The sequence below is a fragment of the Eleutherodactylus coqui genome, chromosome 5 (genome assembly GCF_035609145.1).
Source record: "Eleutherodactylus coqui strain aEleCoq1 chromosome 5, aEleCoq1.hap1, whole genome shotgun sequence".
Classification (NCBI taxonomy): domain Eukaryota; kingdom Metazoa; phylum Chordata; class Amphibia; order Anura; family Eleutherodactylidae; genus Eleutherodactylus; species Eleutherodactylus coqui.
The window spans coordinates 90345825-90371157 of NC_089841.1; the positions used below are offsets into that span (position 1 = coordinate 90345825).

At 41.6% G+C, this 25333-nt stretch overlaps 1 protein-coding gene across 2 annotated transcripts in view; it reads left to right on the top strand.

Moving 5' to 3' along the window:
* LHFPL2 (LHFPL tetraspan subfamily member 2) overlaps positions 1-25333 on the top strand; it is a 129104-nt gene that overhangs the window by 43492 nt on the left and 60279 nt on the right. For both annotated transcript variants that reach the window (XM_066602842.1, XM_066602843.1), the window contains exon 2: positions 3274-3338. The gene's annotated coding sequence lies outside the window, so the exon portion shown is untranslated. The remainder of the gene's footprint in view (positions 1-3273; positions 3339-25333) is intronic.

Genomic DNA, 25333 nt, shown 5'->3' on the forward strand with positions numbered 1-25333 from the left:
GTAATCCAGAGACCATAATATATATCTAGCTGTTTTAAAAATCCGACATGAGTGAACAGTTTTGTCCGGCGTAAATAACAACATTATATTGTGCATAGGCCCTATAATTTTAATTTTTGTCTAATCTCGAATGGTGGTTTTAATTAATACTCTGAAGATTATATTGAAAGGAATATTATTATTAAGGTAGTTTTTGTCTATCTTGGCAATTTTTGGTTCTGAATCATGAAATTGTATATACGAGCATCGACTTGCACACCAATTAGACACTGAATACAAATCCGATTAAATAACAAGTTTATTGGAAGTTAACAAACAAGCACAGACCATGTGCCCATCATACCTCACCAATCCCCAAAAATATCAAAAATACTTAATAGATGCTGTTCTCCAAGTAGATGTCCAAACAAGCACTGAAGCACAATGACATGTCTCGGATGATATAATTAAATAAAGCATTGTTGGTTGTCCTGTTGAACAGAATGCAGTGCAAGTCGTAGGTAGAGTCAAAGGGTACTGTTGTATCTTGTCTCCACCAAAGGAATGGGTGGAGACAAGCTGCATGTTCACAACTTCATTGGCTGGGCCGGAGAATCTGCTGGTCTGTGCTCCTAGCTCCACTGTCATAATTTCCCTGGCGACCTTCTTCCCTTCCAGCTTCGGCGGTGTAAGTTACACCCCCCCCCCCCTCCTCCTCCCCATCCATTGAATTTCCCCACTGTCAATAACCAGGCACCGCTGTGGGCTTGTACGTCTGCAGTGATACTTTCCTTGGCAACAGCCCTTGCTGGCTCTCAAAAACAGAGTTGTATTCTATGACTGTGCAGATCTATATGATATCCATAGCCTATACAAAGTAAGGGCTTATTCAGATGACCGTATATCGGACGGGTTTTCACGCCGGGCCGATATACAGTGTCCCTCTCTCTTAAGGGGGAGGAGGCTGGAAGAGTCGGGAGCAGTGCACTGAGCTCCCGTCCCCTCTCCGCCCCTCGCCACTATTTGCAATGGAAGGGGGCGAGGCGGAGCTAAGGGGTTCCTATCCCGCCCCCTCCCATTGCAAATAGTGCCGAGGGGCGGAGAGGGGGCGGGAGCTCAGTGCACGCCAGCCTCCTCCCCCTGCAGAGAGAGACACCGTATATCGTCCGGGCATGAAAACCCAGCCGATAGTCATCTGAAGCCATCCTAATAAATAGAATAATTCAGAGATGCATTTTTGCATCACCCCACAATCAACGCTGATTTGAGAGCTGCTAGAAGTGCTTTGCAAACACTCCATTTATTAGACCCTAATTGGATTTGTAACATGTATAATTAATAGTATTTTTGTATTTGATCGTGTTTATAAGAAAATGGCTTGAGATGTAACTATATATTTTAGTCGCCTTATCCTTTCTTATAACAGTAGCCTCCAGTAGACTCCTCAGTGATCTTGGGGTCAGACTGCTGAGCCCCCCCCACCCCCATTCCCTCCCCTCCCCCCAAACCACCACTGATCTCTAGAATGAGTCAGCTGAAGTGCTCTTTTGAGCACTGTCGGGGTGCCTGCACACTTGCGATCGTGATATCACTGGGTTTTTTTACCGCGAATATCAGTCAGACATGTTTCTAATGTTAAAAACGCATCACACAAAAATCGTGAATTTGTGCTTTGCGATTTTTGTGCAAAGCGGTTTTACATTAGAAAGTCCTATTGACATTCGCGTTAAAAAAAAACGCTGCGATATCGCGATCACAAGTGTGCAGACCCCCTCGCTGTTCACTAGCTGAAGACTGGCCCATAGCTTCCTGTTGGGCCGGTCTTCAGCTAACGAGCAATGACAGCACTCAGACAAGTGCTTCAGCTGGCTCATTTTAGTAATTGGTGGCCCCCCGCGATCAAAACGTTTGACATGTCAAAGAAGTTTTTAGAAAGTACATTTACACTTTTGTCAAATCTCTCCCGTGTTAGTCTCTTCTCACACTCTCACTATCTTCCATGGTTATTTGGATTTAACACAACTTCTATTACAGTCATCTGGAAGCTATTGAGAAACGAAGGTTTTTTTGGTTTTTTTTGCATAATTGGTAATTGTGGTTTATGCAGTCAGTGAGGTTGTAAAATCACTGGGACTAATCTCATTCAATACTTTGTTGTTACACTGTTTGTCTTTTAGCGGCTTGTGTGTGAATTAATAGGATGACTCTTAAGATTTTTGATGCTATCCATATTCTGAAGTTACACAGCAGTTCTTAAGGAGTTTCTCTAAAATCACTTAGTGTTTAATTCTAAACAGAATAGTCACAAGTAAAAATGAGTTCTTCACACAGTAACTTTGTATCATTTTAGTTGTTTCTTTATATTCAGAGCAAAAGCTAAAGAAGCCCTGCAGGGAGCAAGGACCAATCAATTGTATGGAGTCTTAACAACTGTAACAAAATTGTTGCAAAGAGTGACTATTGACTACTCACTACATAGAAGTTTTTCTGAAGATCTGCAGTTTTGGCATGGCATTAGTGCTGTTGCCTGTAAGCAATTGGTATCTAACAATAGCTGCTTTAGTCTGCTGGGAGTTGTTGTGCAGCAAGAAAGAGTTAAACTTTTAATTAGCCATTTTTAAAAGGCCACCGTTCTGTGAACTGTAATAAGCAGAGGTGTTTCCTTACACATTGTTTTTGACATGCTGTCAAAAAGGAAATCTCTTTTCCATGCTCACTGTAGCTGCGTTCTGTAATACAACCTTTTTAATGAGATGTTTGCAAATGCCATAGCAGTCTCTGTAATCCCGGGATTATCTAGGTAGGGTTCCAAACTGATACGTGGCAGATCTGACTCTTGTTTAATAGGTCGGAAGTTAGTGGATAGGGTCAAATGGTAAACTCTACTAGTGATGCATTGAATATATTGATATGTATATAATATAATTCATGATCTACATTAAACTATTTTTATATTTATAGAGATTAGAAAAAAAGATCTGCCCCTTTTGACATGGCGGCAAGTCTTTTTTTTCCCCTCTCTTTGGCATACCTTGGGCTATGTCTTGTATCATGACTCAGTCTCCCACATGAATTGGATTGAGCTGCAATACCAGATATAGCCTATGGAAAAGAGGGGCACTGTTTCTGGCACAATAAGCAGCCTTTATCTAATAAATGTATTTATCTTGTGATGATACAAACTAGATGCTCTGCATCGCATACTGTAAGCATTTAGCTATATAATGTCCACTATTTTACACAGTGTGTCTTGTCTATATAGTACATTGTTATATTTCTCATTTTATATTTCAGGAATGACTGGTAAAGTATTACACTCTCTGGCTGCAGCCGTGGATTTGTTCTAAGTAATGTAAAAGGTAAGTGAGATGTTTTAAATAGTTGGTATTTTCCCTGAGGAACTCTTCTAGGTTTCATTCTGACACAGATATCCATAGAAGGGGATGTATTACTGCTGATCACACTCTTTAAAGGGGTTGTCTCACAAAAATAAGTTATCCACTGGGACTCCCAACGATCCCGAGAATGAGGCTCCGGTGCATCCAGGAATAAACAGAGCGGTGGCTGCACATGTGCACTACTGCTTCATTCATTCCAGTGGGACTGCCAGAGATAGGTGAGCGTTTAAACGTGGCTATCTTCAGCAGTCGCACTGAAATTAGTGAAGCAGAGGTGCAGCTCTGTTCATTCCAGGAAGCATTCTTGGGTTCATTGTAGGTCCCAGTGGTCAGACTTCCACCAATCTACAAGTTATTCCCTATTCTGTGGATAGGGAATAACTTGCTTTCATGGGACAACCCCTTTAAGATACTTGAGCATTGAACAATACAATCAAACCAATTGTCCAATCTGCTTGACAATTCACTAACTTTCAGTTTTGGGAAGTAGGGAAGAGTAGAGGATCAGGGCTTGCTGAATGCATAGCAGGCAAATGGATTTCAATGCAGACAGATTGATTCCAAGTCACTTTTTTTTTTTAGAAGACACCAAATTTCATCATCGGAATTATTTGCTTACTCTATGTTCAGCGCACCCCGATCCTTCACTCTTCCCTCATTCCTGCATTTCTATGGAGGTGGTATTCCCCATCCGGACAGAGGCGGCTGCACTGCTAGCACAACCACCGCGTGTTAGAGCCCTAAGTCGAACTAATTTTCATTACTTTAACTCCCTACACATGAAGTGCTTGTTTTTGTTCTTATAAGTTTAGTTTCGTGAAACCTCTTTCTTTGTATGTTTGCTCTTCATGAACATTATAGGGTTTGTCCCATCACAGACAGCCACTCTGATGTGGAAGATGCATTATAATACTGCATTTCCCTTTATCGTATTCGTTGCAGGAGAAATAACCAGCAGGTAATAACTTTCATTGGCAAAATCAGCTTTTTGTAAGGGATCTCAAGAGGTGAACACACGTCAATCGCCTGATTTGGTATTCTAGAGTCCGCAAGAGCTTTGCCTGTTAGTGGGTCTTAGCTCATATAAGAGAGTAATAAACCAGGGAGTGCCATCTGATGTATGTATCACCTAACTGTCCATAAGGACAAGGGTTATCCTTATAGAACAACCCCTATTCTGTGTTGTACAATCGTTAGACAATCTGTGACTTTTTAAGTTCTAGCTCAGTGCTGGTTGCCTATTCCACTATACTGGATGGGGTTTACGGATGCTGATGTCCATTTCCTCTTTCTCCTAAAGCTCTGCTTCAATCATTGGGATTAGTGTCTACACCCTATTTTTATAGTCCTGTAACATTTTTAGGATCATATTTCACAGTCGCATAAACAACAATGGCCAAACTCTGAAATTCTCAGTTTGTAGTGAGATTTGTTCTGTTTTGAGGCCTTTTAGATGGGCCCGTGATGGGGCACAAACTCTTGGGCCAAACATTCATTTCCCTGATCATCAGCCCCTGTAAGGCTTAACACAATCTGCCAATGAACCAGCAAACACTCGTTCATCAGCTGATCGTATCTTATGTGCAGGCATAAAACTGCTCTCCTGTTGGCAGCACATCTCCTTATGTAAATGATGTGCCACCGACGAATGGATTCTATGGAGAGACGAATGATTATTCGTCCCCGTACCGGCGATCCTTCGCTGCAAGTGAACAGCGGGAACGATCACCGATGGACATGCTTTGTGTCCTGAGGATTGCTTGGTGTAAAAGGGCCCTAGACCCAGTCTACAAGACACACCTCTGAAAAGAGGACTACAAAATCCTGCATCATGCTGTCTAATATGTATTGTTATTTTAGATCATAGATTGCCTGTATCATATCAGATCAGTCTGTCTGCAACTTTCTCCCTCCCTCTCCCCACACGCAGATATCTGATTAATCCCTGCTAATAAATCTTTGTGTTGTTTTTCATGGCCCCAGTTATGTGCAGACCAAGAATCACGATAAGGGCAACCCAGGAGCCCCCTGTGTGACCGACAGTACAAATCATGCATGCATGACACATCAAAGGCCCTGGACTGCTGATGTGGGGTAAAGCCTGCGAGGTGGGGATTAATGTGTGAGCACATTTTTCCTGACCTAATAACCAGCACAAAGCAATATGATAGTCTTGTTTGTCCAGTCTCGGATATAGAGCCGCTGGTAATGTACTTTGGCCGCTGTTGTTGAAGGGGATTTTCTCGGGGCGTCCTGTTGTCTTTCAATAACCAGACTTGCTTGGCGTTTTTTTTTTCGTTGCTGTGATTAAAATTGGGAATGGGATGACACATTACTTTAACTTGTATGGGAATAAGTAAGCTTTCTTGAAGATAGATATATATATATAAAAAATGAGCTAATCAGCATCTGTTAAGCTGATTTCACATGTATCAGTTTTTGGAAAAACATCACTGCAGTTATTGATGCGTTTTGTTGAGCCAAAGCCAAAATTAGATTCGAAAGGAATGCGAAATCTAAAGGAAGGACTTCTATGTCCCCTTCCTGCTGGATCCAATTCTGGCTTTGGCTCAAAAAACTGCAGTGGGCTTCTCCAAAAAGTGCTGTAAGTGACCCGGCCTAAAAACATTTTGCATGTTGCATAGCACAACGGTGTTTAGATATCAAGGACATCGATTTTCCCCATAAACCCGTATACGCTGCATGCATATTTTACCGCAGGTTTCACCCTTTGTAAATGATGAAATCAGGAGCAAACGTCCTGTAGAAATTTGCAACGTGAAGCACATGTTAAAAATGTTCAATATGCTGTTAGGTTTGCACAGAATTCTGGAAAATCCTTCTCGCTTGCGTGATACTTTGTTGCAAATTTTTTGGTAGAGAATTCAGTCCTAACACAGCGTTAGACCGGTTTCACATAAATATATTACAGCCGCAATATCTGTAATATGGATGAGTGTCTCAGCCTGACCACAGGTCTCCTGACCCAGACTCAGAACATCATTGATACCCTTCGGCCTCCTGCACACGGGGGGAAATTCTGCGGCAGGATTTCCCGCAGAATTTCCACCCGTGCCCGCTGCCATAGGATTGCAATAGATAATGCAATCCTATGCAGACAGACGCGATTGGACCGTGTGAAAACTCGCGCGATAAACTGGGCAACAGCCGCCACATTGCAGAGTGGGGATGAGGTGAGCTGCAGTGGTCTCTGCAGGGGCACGCCTCACATCCGGCTGCGAGAATTCTCGCAGCGGGATCCGACCTGGACGTCTGCAGGAGGCCTTCCGTAAGGTTTTCCATGTGGCAATGGTATCTTTAGCCAGAAGAGATCCAACTGCTCATTTTATGAAATATTTTGGTTTGTTCTTCAGTAAGTTCTTAAAGTTCTAAAATTTTTCGCTTGATTTTTCCTTTTTGGCATTGTACAATGCAAGTGTTGTGAGTTAAAATTTCCATTCAGCAGGTTTTTTTTTTCTCTCTGCTGAACTGAAATACTCGTGATGTCTGTGCGCATAGCCAGGTCTGTTCTAAGCAAAAAGAAGAAAAAAGTGCTGAAATTGCATATACTAAAAACCATATGTGGAAAAAAAACCCCGAAGTTTCATTTTGACATGTGATGTTAAATTTTTCTCATTCTCTGTATAATTTCTGACCATACTCTCCCTCATATATAACTTTTTTTTGGGTTAGTGGAGAAAAGAATTCAATGTCATATGACTTCTGGTCCTGAAAGACCTGCATACTCTACATGTGCAAGATATAGTGACTGCTCACCCTTATGATAGATCATCAACATCAGATCCGTGGGTGTCTGCCGCATGTTCTTCAGTCTCATGGTCTAAGAGCATCTAAAGTAAATAATCTGCTATATTTAACACAGTCGCTATGAAATATACGGTGCTGTGCCTCGAATGCAGTGAAACCGCTATGACACTCTTGGGAGCTTCACATCCACTTAATGAATCAGCAGGGGTTCTGAGCGATGGACCCCACTGATCTGATATTAATGACCTATTCTGAGGATACCGTCATCAATATCTTAGTCCTTTACCCTTTTTAAATGGATTATCCTCCTTGGAATATTAGGAGTGTCCCAAAAGTCAGTGATTCATACCATTTTGGGTTCACATGTCCTTTAAGAACCATTGAGCAAGTGTGGGGTTTTTTTTGGTGTTTTTTTTAACAGTTTCCACTGATAAAAAAACAGGTTCTCCACAAAAAAAGAGATGCTCGTTGTAGCTGCAGCTTCTACAGTTTATCGAATGAAAGACCCCCTCCCTCTGTTAACGCAACATGCCCTATCAATGCATTTGGAAATTGGGTTTGCTAAACCAGACAACCCCTTAAAATCATCTGAATCCATTGGCAAGTCTCATATTTCAGATTTAGTGTCTATGGTGATTACTGGACCAAACCCTCACTCCGGGGCATGGTTATGGTGGAGTTGGGAGAGCTAGAGGCTATTGAAATCACGCTTTAGGCATCCATCAAGCATATATGTTTTGCATACAAAGTAGTATGGGAAGAGCACTCCTCCACAGAACCAATAAGGTAGGACCCACAGATAAAGAGCTGCCAGCTACAGCAGGAGTCTGGATCAATAGACTCCACAGAAGTGTCATCCAAATAGAAAATAAGCCGTAACCGCAATAATGATGCAATAGTTATGCCAATTTTGTCTTTATTCCTCTGTGCAACGTTTCGATCACATAGTGATCTTTGTCAAGCTTGACAAAGATCACTATGTGATCGAAACGTTGTACACAAGCATATATGTTTTGATACAAATAACCATATTGAAACACATTGCCCAATGTACGTATTGAGTATCGTTGGTCAAAAGTAGCTTAAAAGTACTTTTTTTTTTCTTGTAGGATAGAAAAGTGTTGTATAGCACACTTTTCTGTATTACAAAAGAGCGATTCTATATAGAGAGAGACCGACCGAGTTTTACCACAAAAAACTGGGAAAACTTATTGACTCACGTATAAGCTGAGCTATACTCGAGTATATACTGAGTAAAAAAAAAAACCTCCATACTCCCCTCCAAGCCGGCGTCGGTGTCTGGCGGCAAGCTGCTTGAGTTCTCCCCGGTGTCATCCCCGCTGTCCTCTCTGCTCGGCTCCATCAGCACTGTGTAAGTAAGCGCTGTGATTGGATCGAGCGCCAGCCAATCACAGCCGGGCCTCGATCATTCACAGCCAATCAGTGAATGTCATTCATTGATTAGCTGTGAATGATTGAGCACCAGCTATGATTGGCTGGCGCTCGATCCAATCACAGTGTTGACGGCAGGAGATGACAGAGCCGAGCAGAGAGGATGCCGGGGAATGACAGCGGGGAGAATTCAAGCAGCTTGTCGCATTGCTAGGCTTATACTCGAGTATATATGGTATATATTTTTGATTTGGAAGGCTTAAAAAAATAGATTGAAAAGGAGGCAAGTGTTAGGGACGGATTTCTACTGCCAATGCCGACGGGCGGGATTTTACTGCTGATTTCCGCATTGGGAAATAAATTGCAGCACGTTCTATTATCCACAGATTTACGCCGCAGGATGTCTCCACGGTTTTCCGCGAATTTACGCTTCCTGAGGTCTCCATTAATATAGTATTAATGGAAACCACGGAAAAACGTGCGTTTTTCACAGTTTCCGTTAATACTATATTAATGGAGACCTCACCAGCGGGCGTGTTTTGTTTACCATCCTGATACTCTTGTGGTGTAAATCCACGGGCGTATCCCGCAACGGTCGTGGGCGTGAGGCCTTAAGCTGCAAAACATTATTTAAAAAAAGGCTTTATAGTCAACAAAGAATACAGTTTGTTTTTTTTAATGTAAAAACAGGCACAAATGTATGGAAACATAGCCATATTTTACAGTGTTTTTCTGGGGCGTTAAAAATAAATTTCACATGCTTAAAATTGTGTAAAATAAAGAAAAAATACATATTGCCTTCTCCAGCAGTACCTACCGCTCGGAACGTCATAGAAGCAGGCTAGTGCTCATGTTCTGTTTTATTGCACATGTCACTGCTTAGTCAATCACAAGCTTCAGCCGTGAGACTTCCATGCACAATATATGGCATGTGACCACCAGTCTGCTGCTTTCAGATTCCAAGCTGTGGCTCCAGCACCGGATGGGGAGCCGCTTGAGTGGGTGATTATGCATTTATTGTTTGTTTTTCACCATTTTAAACCTGAGATTTTCTTCTCTTTAAATGGAACCTGTCCTATCCCCACATTGCCATAGGCTAAGTTATGGTGCCGTTAGGGAATGTGACAGGGAGCTGGATGATGTATTACTTTATATATATATATATATATATATATACTCACCCGCTTCTTGGTTCCAGCACTGTTGCCCTCTTAAGTCTGTGCACAGCACGAAAATCTGACTCTTCGGAGTGCCATGTACAAGTCTATGGGAGAGCGCACGCACGGAACTCTGAAAGGAGTCGTATTTCCGTGCTGCGCACAGATTTCAGGGGGTGATACTGTTGGATCACAAAAATTGGTGGATTTTAAAAAATGCATCACCCGGTTCTTTGTCATGTCCCATAACAGCACCATAACTTAGTTTATGGTGACAGGTTCGGTGGGCTGAAAGACCTGTGGTGATGTCACTGATGTGGAAGGAGCCAAGCTGTTTGTCTTGAGTGGGAATCAAGCTGCTGTGTGTGTGGTGCGTGGGGATCATAATGCATGTACCATGTAGCAGAGCTGTGCGCCACCAGAAACACTAGTCCTATAATTTCCTACAACTGAGCAGTCCTGACAGAACACACTGACCTACCACCACCACAGAAATCCGGTGGGCTGAAGGACCCGTGGTGATGTCACTGCTGTAGGAGGAGCCAAGCTGTTTGTCTTAATTTCCTAATAATTACTAGTGTGTGTGTGTGTGTGTGTATATATATATATATATATATATATATATATATATATATATATATATATATATATATATTATAAAGGATATTTGTATATTATAGTAATATATATGTATGTATATTTTATAGTGTATATGTGTGTATATATATATATATATATATATATATATATATATATATATATATATATATATATATATATATATATATATATATATAGATCATAAAGTTATGCTTAAACCTGCGATGTTGCTGTTGCCTGCATGGCAGACCCGCTCTCTCAGTAGTCTGCTGATGGCACCAGTTAAACAGCTGCTGGGAAATACATTTTCCTATTCCTGCTCTCTTCTATAAAGCCTCGTTCCAAATTCTTTTAACAGAGATTTTTTTTCTCTTAAATTCTAGTGGAATCCAGCAAGAATAAAGCCACTGTCCATTGGATAGCCTATTATAGAGGTATTCTTCCCCAGAAACATTGCTCCACGGGGAGAATAACTAAATGTACCCACGTAGGATGCTACATATGGCACAGGGTTATGGAGTCCCTGCAGCTCTCAAGTATGGAGCCATAAAGACTCCATGCTGATGTACAGGCTCTATGTGTGTAGCCTTAAAGTGTCAGTTTAGGGAATCAATGTATGAGGGAAATTATACCTCCTTGAAAATGAAGGAATACTAGTGCCATCTGTCCCTTTAGGGTATAATCAGACATAGTGCTTATGTCACTTTTATTTTGCCATGACTACTGTCGCAGTTTTGCTGGGATCTGCCAAAGACCATGGCATTTTGCCGCAGTTCAGTTGGTTTTTGGTCTTTTGGAGCAGCTTAAGGTGCTATTTCATCTGTCCTGGCTTGTTGGTTCCTGACTTTGCTGCATTCTCTGTTCTTTGACCTGTATTGACTATCCTCCTGTCTGCTACCTGCCCCGATTTACCGCTATAACGCACTGTTTCACAGTTGGGATTATCCCTGCACTTCCTTCCAGTTTGCCATAATGATACATTTCTTTTTGCTTATTGATGTTTATGCATTTGTTTCAAATGATGGGTAAAAGAATCCTAGGCATCACTTCCACACCTTCCCTGTAAATGTGCGCTCTCACTACAGTTAATGATTCTTCATACCTTTTTCATAATTTGTTTATGCACTTCCCAGTCCTTTCTTTTACTTGTCTTTGCTTTTCTTACTTGGCTTAATGCCCAATTAGACACTTAATTTAAGTTGAGAACAATTAATATTGCCAAAGATGGAAGCCTTTTAACCCGAGCCAGCTGACACAATCTGTGTAGGTGTCTCTTGTGATGACTTCACATCCTGCCCTTGAGAGGAGTCAAACTTTGACTTTTGGCTAAATAATGTAACATAGAAACTTGTCATCTCTTCCGAACTGCAGAGAAAACTTTTTACAGATTAATTCTTCAAATGGATTTCAGACATAATGAGGGAGAAAATTTATTTTTTTCTTTAACTGGCTCCAGAACATCTGCAGAATTGAGCAGGGCTATTATATTGGTGTTAGTAAATGTTTCCATCTCCCCATTCTGAGAAACAGGAGGAGGAGGACAGTTATTTCCCATTTCCTTTGCCCAAATCCATAGCAGAAATGGTGCTGCACCCAGTATATAGAAAGGAACAACTTTTACACTGTTCTCGTTTGGCAGGAAAGAAATACAGTAGTGCTAGGCTTGCTACTTCTACAAGTGCAATCAAAATAGTTTAGGGTTGCCAACCATCCAGAAATTTCTGGACAGTCCGTAAAAATAAGATACTTTTTTCCAGTGTCGATGAAAAAAATAGACCTGTACGTGATTTTTCTTTTACAACTGTAATTCTTGTCAGTTTAGAGCGCCAATAAATACTGGTAATGAGATCATATCAGTCTCTGACCTATAAACATGTATCACTTATAATCCCTATAATTCATTATGGGTTTTGAATGTGTACATAAAAATGTTCGCTGTCTGGGATTTTTATATACGTTGTCCAGAAAAGAGAAAAATTCATGTTGGCAACCTTGAAGTAGTTCCACGGTACTGCTTTAGGCAAGCAGTCATCTGCACAACAGCCATAGCAGAGGCAGTTAACTAAATGTTCTGCACATTTGCTCTTCTTAGAGATTGATTAAGGTCTACAGGCCAAGTTTTCACACCTTGTTATTGGCTCAGTCTAGGAATACCGTCAGGCTTTCTGACTAAAATCCCAAAAACGGCACCCCTGTCGTAACCTGAATGGAAATTATCTCTGCCATTAATGAAATCTGCAGAAATGGAGACAAAGTGGTCTCTGTTTCGTCAGATTTCTGTTTGGTTCCAGCATTTTGTGCCAAAAAGAATAGCATGGTGAAACAAAATGCTGAAAACGAATGCAAATCTAAGACCTATTTGTTCCTATTGTAGCAAAATTCATTAAAAGGGTTGTACCACAATTAAATTTTATCACCTATTCATAGAAAAGGTGATAAAGGTCTGATTTGGTTGAGGTCTGAGCAGTGTACACTTTCCATCAGCTCCAATGAAATGGACTGATACCGTGCATGTGCGACCCCCGCTTTATTCAGTATCCATGTCACTGTGGGTGGATGCAGTGAGCCCACAAAGAGGCACACAGGAACCCCATTCTTAGGTCAGTGAGGGTTCCATCAGTGAGACCCCCACTGATCAGACCTTTATAACCTCTCATGTGGATAGGTGATAAGTCAGCGGTGGTGCCGCCCGTTTAATGTCTGAGATCGTTTCTGTCTGAGTGCCGTTTTATTGGATTTTAGATGGAAAAACCAATGCTACCAACTTCAGAACAGCAAAATGGGATCAGCTTATACTGGTAAAGCCAGCAATATAGAAGCTGTGTTCATCCAACCCACATAATGCCAAGGAAGGACGTACCATAGAATCGTGGCCCATGGCTGCTAAGGTGGGCCCAACCCAAATGCCCCCATCACTTATTTTAATGGGTAAGAGAACCTGTACTGAGATCATCTCTCCACAGACCATACAGTGTTTTTCAAATAAAAGTTTAGGGAATCAACCAAAGGATCATGGACGAAAGATAAAGGGGCAAGCAAGCACTAAGTCTTTCCTATCCTGACTGGGTAGTTGTGTGATGATGATGATGATGTGCACCAGAAGAGGACCTCATGTTAAAGGTATTATCCAGGACAAATGTTTTTGAAACCTCCACAGGGTGGTGGAAAAACATAAAGTCACAGCTCCTCCGATCCCCGCTGTTGCTATTCCGCCAGTGCCTGGTCATCCATTGCTCTCTACTTCCTGCTAAAGTGATGACTTCACCCACACACGGGACATGAAATTAGCTATAGTGGTCATATGTCCCATTGCTGGGACCTCATTGGTGCTGCAGCAGGAAGTAGAGTACAGTGAGGGGACAGGCATCGGCAGCGGGAGAGATCAGGACTAGATAACCCTTTTAAACTTTATTTTGGCCTTTCTTACCTCGTTGTATTACCTCAACACAATGCCTTTAAAGGGGTTGTTCCGCGCCGAAACGGGGTTTGTTTTTTTTTCAATAGGCCCCCCGTTCGGCGCGAGACAAACACAAGGGATGGGTTAAAAAAAACAACTGTTTAGTACTTACCCGAATCCCCGCTCTGCGGCGACTTCTTTCTTACCTTAGCAAGATGGCCGCCGGGATCTTCACCCACGATGCACCGCGGGTCTTCTCCCATGGTGCACCGTGGGCTCTGTGCGGTCCATTGCCGATTCCAGCCTCCTGATTGGCTGGAATCGGCACATGTGACGGGGCGGAGCTACGAGGACCAGCTCTCCGGCACGAGCAGGCCCATTCACCAGGGAGAAGACCGGACTGCGCAAGCGCATATAATCGGGCGATTAGACGCTGAAATTAGACGGCACCATGGAGACGAGGACGCTAGCAACGGAGCAGGTAAGTGAATAACTTCTGTATGGCTCATAATTAATGCACGATGTATATTACAAAGTGCATTAATATGGCCATACAGAAGTGCTGAACCCCACTTGCTTTCGCGGGACAACCCCTTTAAACCTTTCACACATGATAATGGAACAATGACTCTGATCATGCTGAACAAAATTCTCTACATGTAAGCATTGAACACACATTCGGACAGCTGTTGCCTTTAAAAAGCTGTTGCCTAGTTTGGGTCTAACTCATTATTTTCTTGATGACTAAGCTGTAAACCCTTGAATAATAAAGAGAGCCTGATCTTCGGTCTGCATTCAGACCAGATATATAAAAAAATATTGATGTCTCCCAACTCCTGCAAGGCTTTCCTTATCCAAAGCATAAATATTTAAGTTGGCCCGAGGATTGTGTTCCGGATAAATGGTTATTGTTGCTAGATGGAAATCTCCTAATCCAAAACAATTAAATGTTAGTAACGAATCAATGTCTGCATTCCACCGGCGAGGTTATCCCTATTAAGGAGAGAGTTTATTATTACATTGTTAGGTCAGATTTCTGTTGCATCTGGCGAATTGCTTCATTACTCATCAGTGTATGAATGGAGCTTCTGGCTGTAACATTAGTGATGCATTTTGGCTTACCCTTAGTGATGAGCTTGGATTAAAATATTTAACTTTTTTGTATAACTATAGGATTAGTCTACAGTTGGAAGATAAATGTGCCTGTGCTGTGGATCCAGACTTCCCTCTGCTGTTGACATGGAAATTCAGTTCAGTTAGAACTCAGAAGTAGTTTTAATGCGTGAGCCCTCCTAATGTGTGGGTATGCATATATGTGTGCCCCATAACCAACTGGTCACAGACGTGCTTTCGTGTCATATGATTGCTCGCATGCATCTTCCGTATCCTTCCATGGCAGATACAAGAGAATATAAGGGAAATGGAACAATACCTCTGCAGTGCCACCTATTGAAAAGCAGCATTCCTGCAAGTTAATGTTAGACGCTTTATACAAGCCTTGTAACAATGACTGGGAATTGAAAGCCAAGCCAGAATCCATACACAGTTGTTTTGGGGTCATCAGTGTGCAGTAAGTTTCTTGCTTGACTAGCGAGAGGCCTATGATGTGGGAGACAAGAAATTACATATAGTAGGGAAAGGGGGGGGGGCGGGGACAAATAAGTACTAACTGCACACTGTGGGGCCATCTCTGAGACCCCCATCTACTGGCCGAATATAGGTCTTCTGTCTCCTTTGTGGGACTCCAGAAAGAGTAGATGAGGTAGACAGGTATGTGTGCAGCTATCTACATTGTAGTTAATGGAAGTAGTGAAACACTTGTAGTTTGTTAGTTGCTGAAACAGCCTTTACAAATTGAGAAAACTGAATGAATGCAATGGAGTCTGGGCAGAGAAGTGGACCCCCATTCTTCTGATGGGTAGGAGTCCTGAATGTATACCAGTACCTATGAGACATTTATGGCATATACCTTTTAGCTTTATATTGGTCCTTGGGATTGGTTCAATGGGACAATGTGGCCCTCCGACTAGAAAAGGTTGTGAACCCCTGCTCTAGTGGATCTTCAGCCCCAGGAAAACTGAGTTCCCCATTAATCTATTGAGAATTATGATCAACAAGGGGGATAATGGTGTTTGATTTATGAAAATTATCAACTAAGTATATGAAGTCGGAAAGGAAGCAAAACTTGGTTACAATTATTATGATTTTTAATTTGGCCGCAAAGGCCAGTTTAAGTTGAGTATAACACGGGTATTTTTGCCCCAATATTAGGGCCACAAATGACAGACTGACCAAACCATGGAATTGTAGCAAAAAATGGATGTGTATTGTGCCCGTCTGAAAATGCCATTGATGGATGTTACCCATCTCAAGGATCACTACTATGTATGGCTCCCAAGCCAATGGAGTTATTTACATGAACAACTTTTTCCCTCACAACAATGCTGCAAGATTAAAAATCGCTGAGTATTCTGCCTTTTGTCATTCTCTCGGAACGCTTCGCCTATCGTTTTCAATGGGAACTTTTAAAGACCTTGCATGCCATGCAATGTGCATGCAAGTGCGATGTTTTGTTGCCCATCCATGTAAAACGCTTGCCTGTGTGAATGTAGCCTTAGAAGCACAAAAAGAAGCGGAATACAGAGATGATGCTTAAGTGCTAACCCCTCTCTTGAACTGTCTTTATTATTAGTTGTAGAGGGGGTGTGGGATGCAGGGTTGTGGAGTTGGAGTTAGAATTGTAAAGTCGCAGTCAGAGTCCCATTTTGTTGGAGTCTATTGAAATCTCACAACTCCAGCTTATAAATAAAGGGGGTGGACAAAATATGAAAACACTGTATCAAATGTATGCCTTAAATTATATGGGATTATAAATCCTATTTAAATAAGACAAGAAGAGACTGATTTTAAGTGGAGGTAATATGACACAGATGCTGCCGGGGAAGAAGTGAACAACTCCTCGAGCAACACGGTTTCATTAATCAGGGATTTGAGCCACTCAGCTGCTATTACCAGCTGGCTCCCAAAACCACCCAGAGCAGGGCAAGAGGTGAAGTGGACACAAATTTGGCGGGAAAGCTCTTAGCCAAACAGGGGTCAAAAGAGCAGCTCAGTGCTGATGATTAAATTCCCAAGCATTTCATACAGTGCTTCCATATTTTTGTCCACCCCCTGTATATCAGTATGTGTGTATATACATTTATCGTACTACAATTTCAGAATACAAATCTTTACTAAATTGTAGATATGCAAATGTACTGTTTCGTAATAGGGCATTTCAAAACCTTGCTAAAACTTCTATGAAAGAAAATGTGACAAATTCTGCAATGAATATATATATGTGTGTGTGTGTGTGTGTGTGTGTGTGTGTGTGTATGTATGTGTGTGTGTGTGTGTATATATATATATATATATATATAATGTGTGTGTGTATGTAAAGTTTTGTGTTCTGAAATTGTATTCCAATAAATATATTTTATTTTCTATCTAAATAGCTTGATTTATTTTTATTTTTTTAACTGGTGATAAAAAGCCTGATGTTGCCATATTATACAGTAAATTTATCACTTAAAAAGTATCCATTATATATGAATGACTTGGAGCCTTGGAGAAATGAGGAGTCTGATTTGGAAGTTTGGCTTACCAACTCCACAGCCTTGGTGGGATGTGTTGAAAGTGAATAAAAGTACTATACGGGCTAAGAATGGATTTAAGGGGATTTTCTGGGACAGAGATATTGCTAACCTATCCTCAGAATAGGACATGCATTTCATATTGGTGAGGGTCTGTGGTTTGAGAGCTCTGCGGATCAGCTGATTTGAAGAGGATTCAACGCTCAGCTAAGCGCCGTGGCCTCTTGTCAGGCCTGTGAGGTCATGTTGATTGGTCACATGGCCTAAGGCCAGCACTGTCATACTCAAGGGAATGGGATTGAGCTGTTGTACCGGGCACAGCCATTATGGAACATGTGAAGTGTCCATGGTGCTCACCTGCTCACGAGTGCCGGACCCCCCCCATTTTAATATTGCGAATAGGTCATCAGTATGTTAGTCCTAGTAGACCCCTTTTAAAGGATACTCTTGGACTTGTAATATTGTTGAAGTATTTTTAGGCCCTGAATGCCTCACTAATTGGCTGTATTAAAGGTCTGTGGAAATTCAGTATCGTCTTCATTGTTTACTTAGAACAGAGGCAATGATAGGCCATCAAAATTACAGTCCCGGAAGGCCCCATCAAATGGATTTCCTACAGTGTTTTATGATCTGCTAATAGGATGAATTGTAAAACACTGGTGATGGTCCACATTGATCCAGAGAATTAGTAGGTGACACGTACATGGTTTTCCCCCTGTTAAATCTCTGGCTTTACAGAAACAGCCAAGTGCTTTCATCCCTACCCATCAGTGTTTTATGGCCGATCAATAGATGATAAAACCTTGAGAAGGGAAAACCTCTTTTAAGACCTTGATCACAATTTGTTTTAGTAATATTTAGCTAGACACTGGGAAAAGCTATTGATGCACACTTCTTCTAAAGTGATTTTCCGACACCTAGAGAAAAGTAGCTGAGGACCGGGGAGGGCACAAAACAAACGCATGCATACTCATTGGACAGATGTTGCCTTGGTCCATCTGAACTACTCTGGCAGGAGCCATTCTGGAACCAGGGAGTTGCTCTAGTGGGTCACATCCTGTTCATGGCAGAATCACCGTGATTGACTGAACGATCACCTGAACCATGAATGGCACATGACTGCTGCAGCAACTTCCTGGTTCCAAGGACTTGAGCAGCTGTTTGTGATTTTGTGCCCATCTTAGATCCCAGCCACTTTTTTCTAAGTCTCAGAAAACCCCTTTAAAGGGAGGCTTTGACTGTTCTCTAGCAGTGGTATCCCTCACCCATAGGCTCTTGTGTTTAAAAAAAAAAACAACTTGTATGTTGCGCAGCAAACGTTTTTTTACTGAACTCCACAGGATGGAATAGCAATGTCTACCACACTATTCCATACATTTTTTGTGGCGTATTAACTTATATTGGCCAGAAAGAGACTAAAAGGACCCTCTGTAGGCCTCCATATGACTAATGAATGCTGGGAACTTCCTGGCATACATGCTAAATGTACACAAAAGCCTTGTTGTGAGTGGGGCCAACATAATAGGAATAAAAGATCAGTTGATAGCAGCATGTTGGCGGTATGAACTGTTACAATACGCTGTTTTATATTTCCTTACTGTATAGACAATACTATGAAATAGTAGAGCTTCTCTAGCTATTCATCATTGAAATAGATTGAACTTGGGACATGGCGAATATTCTTGGTGGAGCTCATAAAAGTTGTATAAATGCATTAATGACCTAATTGATGAAGCGCTGATGAAGTAAGGGTTTTGTGTAGCCACCATATGTCAGTTCGATAAGAGATTGTTTCCTCTTTGGTGTGTTGGATGAGGCATTGATGAGGTTCTTGGAGAAGAGTCAACAAGCTGACTCATGAATTTTGTTTGCAGTTATTGTGTCTGCCGCTCGGGAAGCCAGAACATTATCTATCTGGCTGAAATCCCATTGCTGGAAAGGTTATGCCCTTAGTATTTTTATGTGTGGTTATGTTGTATTCTAACTATGAATGTTTAATGGTGCATTTCTGTCTAACATGTTTTCCAGAAATGACACCAGAACATTATTCGTCTTATACACAAAAGTGGACCTTCTCCAAGATACAATAAGCTGCAGATGTAGAGAAGATCTATGTTTAACATCCTAGTATTGCTGTAATAGATATCAAATTGTGTTCCCCTCCTCCACAACCTTTACATGAACCTTTTGGCCTTTTCACCATTCTCTTGTTTAATAATGCCAAGCTTCTGTAGAAGAGTCCTGCACAGCTTTGTCCCCATCCAATAGCAAGATGGATGTGACCACCAGTACTAGTCACCTTTCGCTATGTAGACCTAGTAGTGGAGATATGGCTGCTTTTATACTAAATACACACATGACTCCTCCCATTGTAGTCTGCTGATGGACATCCTTGTGTTCAGGTGTGGTAAAATATTGTAGCTTACCAGCTGAAGGTGCCTAAGGAGACGTAACCCAAGTTGGCCATTGATTCTGTAGTTTCGATGTCTGTTTTGGCACAGAATAATTAGGCTATGTTATATAGGCTATATACATATCTGTGCTGGAGGCTCCAGGGCAGATCCAGTAGCGAATGCCCAACAAAATAGCACGGCATGCTGCAATATTTTTCCGGTGAAATACTAGAGGGCATGCCTGAAGAGAAATAGACCCAATTACAACTAATGGGGTCTGTCTGGCACTTTTTAGATTTTCTGCTGTTCAGATCCTAGGATGGAGCCAAACAATGGAAAGTTGTAGCACTGGTGGGAACCACCCAGACTTATGATCTTAGTTAAGTTGATGTGTGCTTTATATAAAAAAAAACAACTAATATGCGTCTTGATTATAAATATAAATTGACTGTTTTTGACTATAATGAGTGAATTATAGTTTTGTTGCATGAAATTACTATGATGACCAATATTGGTCTGCCTGTGAGATCTTTTTGAACATCTCCAAGTGTGTTTCAGTGTTAATGTTATGCGTAAATGGCCCAAACTTTCTTTTATATGTAGCAACAGTAATTTGGAAACTAAGTAATCTTAGCAATTATTGCTATGATTAAAATCTGCCCAAATCCTCTGAAGAGTAAACAAAAGCACTTCGAATAACTGTTGGTCAAATGTTTGTATTTCTACCAACCCTACCTTCCATACATTCAATGGGGAGAGGGGAGTAAGCTGCTGCTGGCCACCTCTGATGGTAGCTTCCCTTCCCTGTGAACAAAGGGATCTGGCATGTTGATATTCATCGTGATCAACTCTTCTTCTTTCATCCAACATGTATCATTGGGAGATAGGTCAGCACTCTACGAGCACTTGTACACATTAGATGATTAGACTGTCCTACTGCAATGGGACAGGTGGAGACAAGCAGAGCGTTCATTGTATTCTCAATAGGAAGTGAGGAAAAGACTGGTGACGGGCAGCTCTGGCAAGGTCTTAAATCTTGTGAGAATAAGGTCTTATTCACACGGGCTACAAAATCGCACGACTTTGTATCGCTATAAAAACGCATGTATGTGAAGCTCATGGTTTCCTGTGGCTTCTTTCAGGCTACAAAACATCTCTCATCGCATGATTTTTGTAGCCTGTGTGGATAAGGCCTAAGGGGCCAGGCATGTTGAAAGCCACCATTTTTTTATTCATTTTTCCCTAGAGATCTGCCATTGGAGAAAGTTGGAACACCATTAGATGGTTTGCGTTGCAGTCAAAATTGGGGGTTCAGTCGACCGCCATCAGTGGGCAGCTTTTATCTTTAGGCTATTGTTTATTAAACAAAATTGATTGTGTATATTAACCCTTTCCAATCCACTGTCTGACGTCTTTCTATATTCTGATTGAAGCTTGTACAGCTCCAATGTCAGAAGACGTCCAACAGGGTATTCTTACCATCTATTGCCAGCTGTCGGAGCCTCTCTGGCGCACACACACTGGCTTTAGCCAGCAGATGGCACCGTTGTCTAACAGCAAAAAGAGAAAGCCTTTTAGGAAACCCTGAATACAAAATTGGATTGGAAAGAGTTAAACTGATATTATTTGTGAAAATGGTAAATGTCACTCATCCAATCAATGTTTACAATACATACTCCATATTGGTGGCATATGTGTGAAGATTGTATTGATGGAAATGACCATCAGATGCACATACAGATTTTTCATACTATTGATCGTTTGTCAGTGACTTGAAGAATTGCTATGTGTGAAGGCAATAGGATCAGGAGGGCCTTTCTGTCCAGCAGCTGTCCTTGAACTTCTCACCATCTGCTAGGCTTGTTAAGCAGACAGTGTACACAGCTATGCTGCATGTGTCCTATACTACAAATGTTGTTACATGATACACTATAAAAGTGTTGCCTTGTTTACATAACTTTGGCGATACTTCTGATATCATTTCTTCAGAAATGTCAACTTCTTACTTTTGTTAGGCTTGAAAGGGGTAAATGTTCTGTGTTTTTTTTGATTGATTAGGACAATTACAGACACTCCTTAAATTACTACACTCTTATGGCCAGTTCCCCACTTGCTACCCAATGCTGAATGTACAGTGTAGAACGTGACTGGAGAAAGAGCTAGCAATACATGTGGAGAAGTATAAATGACCACATGGCTGACTCCAGGCATCACATTGTACAAAATGAATTTTAGTGAAATTCTACTTATGTAGAATGTATCTTATGTCATACTATGTGAAATCTTTACCATCAGCATTTCCTATTCTGCCACTCAATGTATTAGAACTGTCTGACAACCTGCCATTTAATAAAGTTTTACACTAGATTAAAATCCCATTGGTTTTATCCAGATCTCACAATGGGATTGCTTTGCATTATAGTAGCTCATCCCACCAGGTAGGCTAGAAGTAAGCGGACTATACCCACCAATGTTGGTATATCCCACCATCAATTGAATGTGTATTGGGGGCCACCTGAAAGCAGATGTAGAGGAAAACAAGAATTTGGCATGTTGGATTTCAACGTGCCCTGGTCATTTGTTCTGCCATTACAAGTGCCTCGTAGCAGCTGGTCTTCACCTCCTTTATTGGGTTGTGTATGAAACCTCATGGGAGGTTATTGTTGGTGTAACAAGTTACCTTCCAGTTTTAGGACAAAATTCCAACTCAGGACCTAAAGGGGGAAAGGGGATTGGACCTGCAGTTGTTCTTCTCTGCCAGCCCACTAATTCGCCAGTTTTGGGTACCATTTTTGGCCGCCCAATATGGCTGATGCAATCTTTAGACTTCCTAATCCCCACAGTGCGTGGGTATTGTTAGACTACCAATGCACTAAACCTGCTCTCTAATTGGCCAGGGCTACTTATATGATCGGGGATCCTGGAACTGGTTGATCGGAGGGACAGCCGAGATGTTCAGCTGCAGGTAATATGCCCCCCCTCCAGTCCCGGGATAGTGTTGCTTTAATATAGTGGTAATGTAGCCCCGTCTTCTGTCCAGTCATGTTTCATCCACGCTCATTTGGCAAGCCTCTGAGCAACCGAATGTTAAATGAGCAACCGAATGTTAAATGAGCAATGTAACTGCAAGGGGAAATCACTTCATGCTGTAGATCATACGGCATCAATGTTCTGACAGTCTACAGTGCAGCACTAGCCATACGGTTAATTATTCCGCTTTGGCCAGTCAGCGGCTGCTTTTAGCTATTATTTGTCTTTTAAAGGAGTTTATTTATCCAGGCATATTTCTCAAAAATAAATAAAGGGTTTTGTGACTGCTTAATTGTAGAGTTCCTGTTGAAATGGCTCCATAGGAGAGGACAGGGGAATGCACCAGTAGGTTGGTTCCAGCAGTGTTTATTTTGGCCATTTGTTAAAAGACAATAAGAAATGAAAGCCACGAATGATAATACACAGAGTGTTTGTGCTCTTAGTGGTATTGTTTTATTCGACCTCATGTGATCAAACCATATCCTTGAAGGGAAAAGGGAATTGGCCAAAGCAGACAATCCTATTTTAATGCCATATTTGTTAGGAAGGTTAACGTTAACTGTAATCAACAACTGCAGCTTTTTGCCACACTTACAATTAAAGCCACCCTCCAGTTTCACAACAATTTCTGTCCCGGAACCGGAGAGGGGGTGTATATTACTTACTATTATTGTTCTCTGACGATGCCCCTCCGATCCGCTGGTTCAGGATCCTGTTTTCAGACGCTGTAAGACGGCAACTACAATTTTCTGAGCACTGATCTCTGATTGGCTAGCACTGATCATGTGAGCAATGCTGGCCAATCGGGTAATTGGTAGTCAATGCACTGTGGAGATTAGGTAGTCTGAAGATTGTATCAGCCATCTTGGATGGCTAAAAACAGGAGCCTGTACCAGCAAATCAGAAGAGTATCGGCACAGAACGCCAACAGCAGGTAGTATAACGACCTTCTTTACTTCCAGGACAAAACGTTGTCCCCAAACCAGAGAATTGCTTTAAGGTCTTGCTCACAGTAAATCCTATTGGGAACCTGGCAGGTCCTATGCACACCATAAACTAAAGTATCTATTACATAGGACGACCTGCCAGGCGCAGATGCCCAACAGGACATTCCAGTGATGATCGTTCTTGCTTCTGCACAGGGAATTATCATCGCTAGTTAATTTATGTAGAGTGAGCTGTGGATCACCTTGATCTGGCCACCTCCATTCATAGTAAACAGGCAGTCATTCATAAGTGAATGATTGGCTGTTTACGCAATCCAATCCGATGTCTAGTTTTCTGAATGCAGAAACTGAATGACGAACTAGTAGCGAACAAATTGTCATTCATTTGTTCAGTCGGGCATGCATTTACACTGAACGTTAATCGCTCAGATTCCTGCGGGAATCTGAACTATTTATCAGCCCATGTAAAAGGGCCCTAAGTTTATGGGACTCATAGGACAGGTCTGTCCAGTGGTGTGCTTTTTATATTCGCCTGCCTTCCCGTTCCTTCACCGTCCATCCAGTTAGCCAGCACCAGTGAACTCTTTATTCCACACATGTGCATGCATACTGTTCTCTATGAACAGAATGAAGAGATGAGTCCAATGCATACACCAAGTGCCGGCTTCCCAGGCAGACAGCAAGGAACGAAGAAGGCAGATGAGTATAAATAAAATCTATTCCGGACTCAGCAGCCCCTGTCCTGAGCCCATAAGGCTAATAGGGCCGACAACCTACCTTTAAAACATACAAGGACTATAGATGCAGCAGCTCTCCTGACCAGCACCTTCTCTAGTGCATGTCCCACCAGTATACATAAGGAAGTAACACAAGGTACTAAGGTGCTGTAGCTAAAATCTCATGCTACTACAAATGCTAGGATTTTTTTGTTGAATACTGGGAATTGTAAATTTTCTTCTGATGTGTGTAGGAACCCCCCAAGAAAGGTGACAGGTGCTCTTTAAATTATTCTTTCTTTTATGCCTGCGCATGTGGAACAGCATTTGTCACAATGTAATTTTCTTAGATAAATTGAGAAAACCAAGACGGTGTAATTAGCGGCAGCTGTTTCTTGTTTGGATTTGGAACTTTTGTGAGTCTTTATTGGCCAGACAGAAGAATCACATAATATGTTGGAAAGTGGAAAAATCTTTCATAGTAATGAGCCCAGAATGGGTTTTCTGCTTACAGGACTAATACACTTTCTCTTATGTGTTTGTGTAATATGTCTCATGTTTTCATGCGATTCCATAAACCTCGGGAGCTCCATCTGTATGATGAGTGTTCTGGCTGAAGCCCACAACTGGGGGACTCATCCTAGGAAGGAAGGCTGTTACACAGGGCAGGACTCTGAGGACTTGGGTGATTTACCTCCAGTGAAGCTTTACTGCCTGCTAGTGATTTACTACCTTTTCTTCAAGGAAACAGGTTTCCTTTTTTTTTTTTACAATTTATAACCAAACATTTTCTATTTTTTTAAATCTGTTTTTATGTACCGATTTTTAATTTATTTTTTTTGTCTGTATGTGACTATCGGGACTGCCATCTTGCCTTTGCTGCAGAGATATACTTTACAGCTGCTTTTAGAGATATGCTTTACA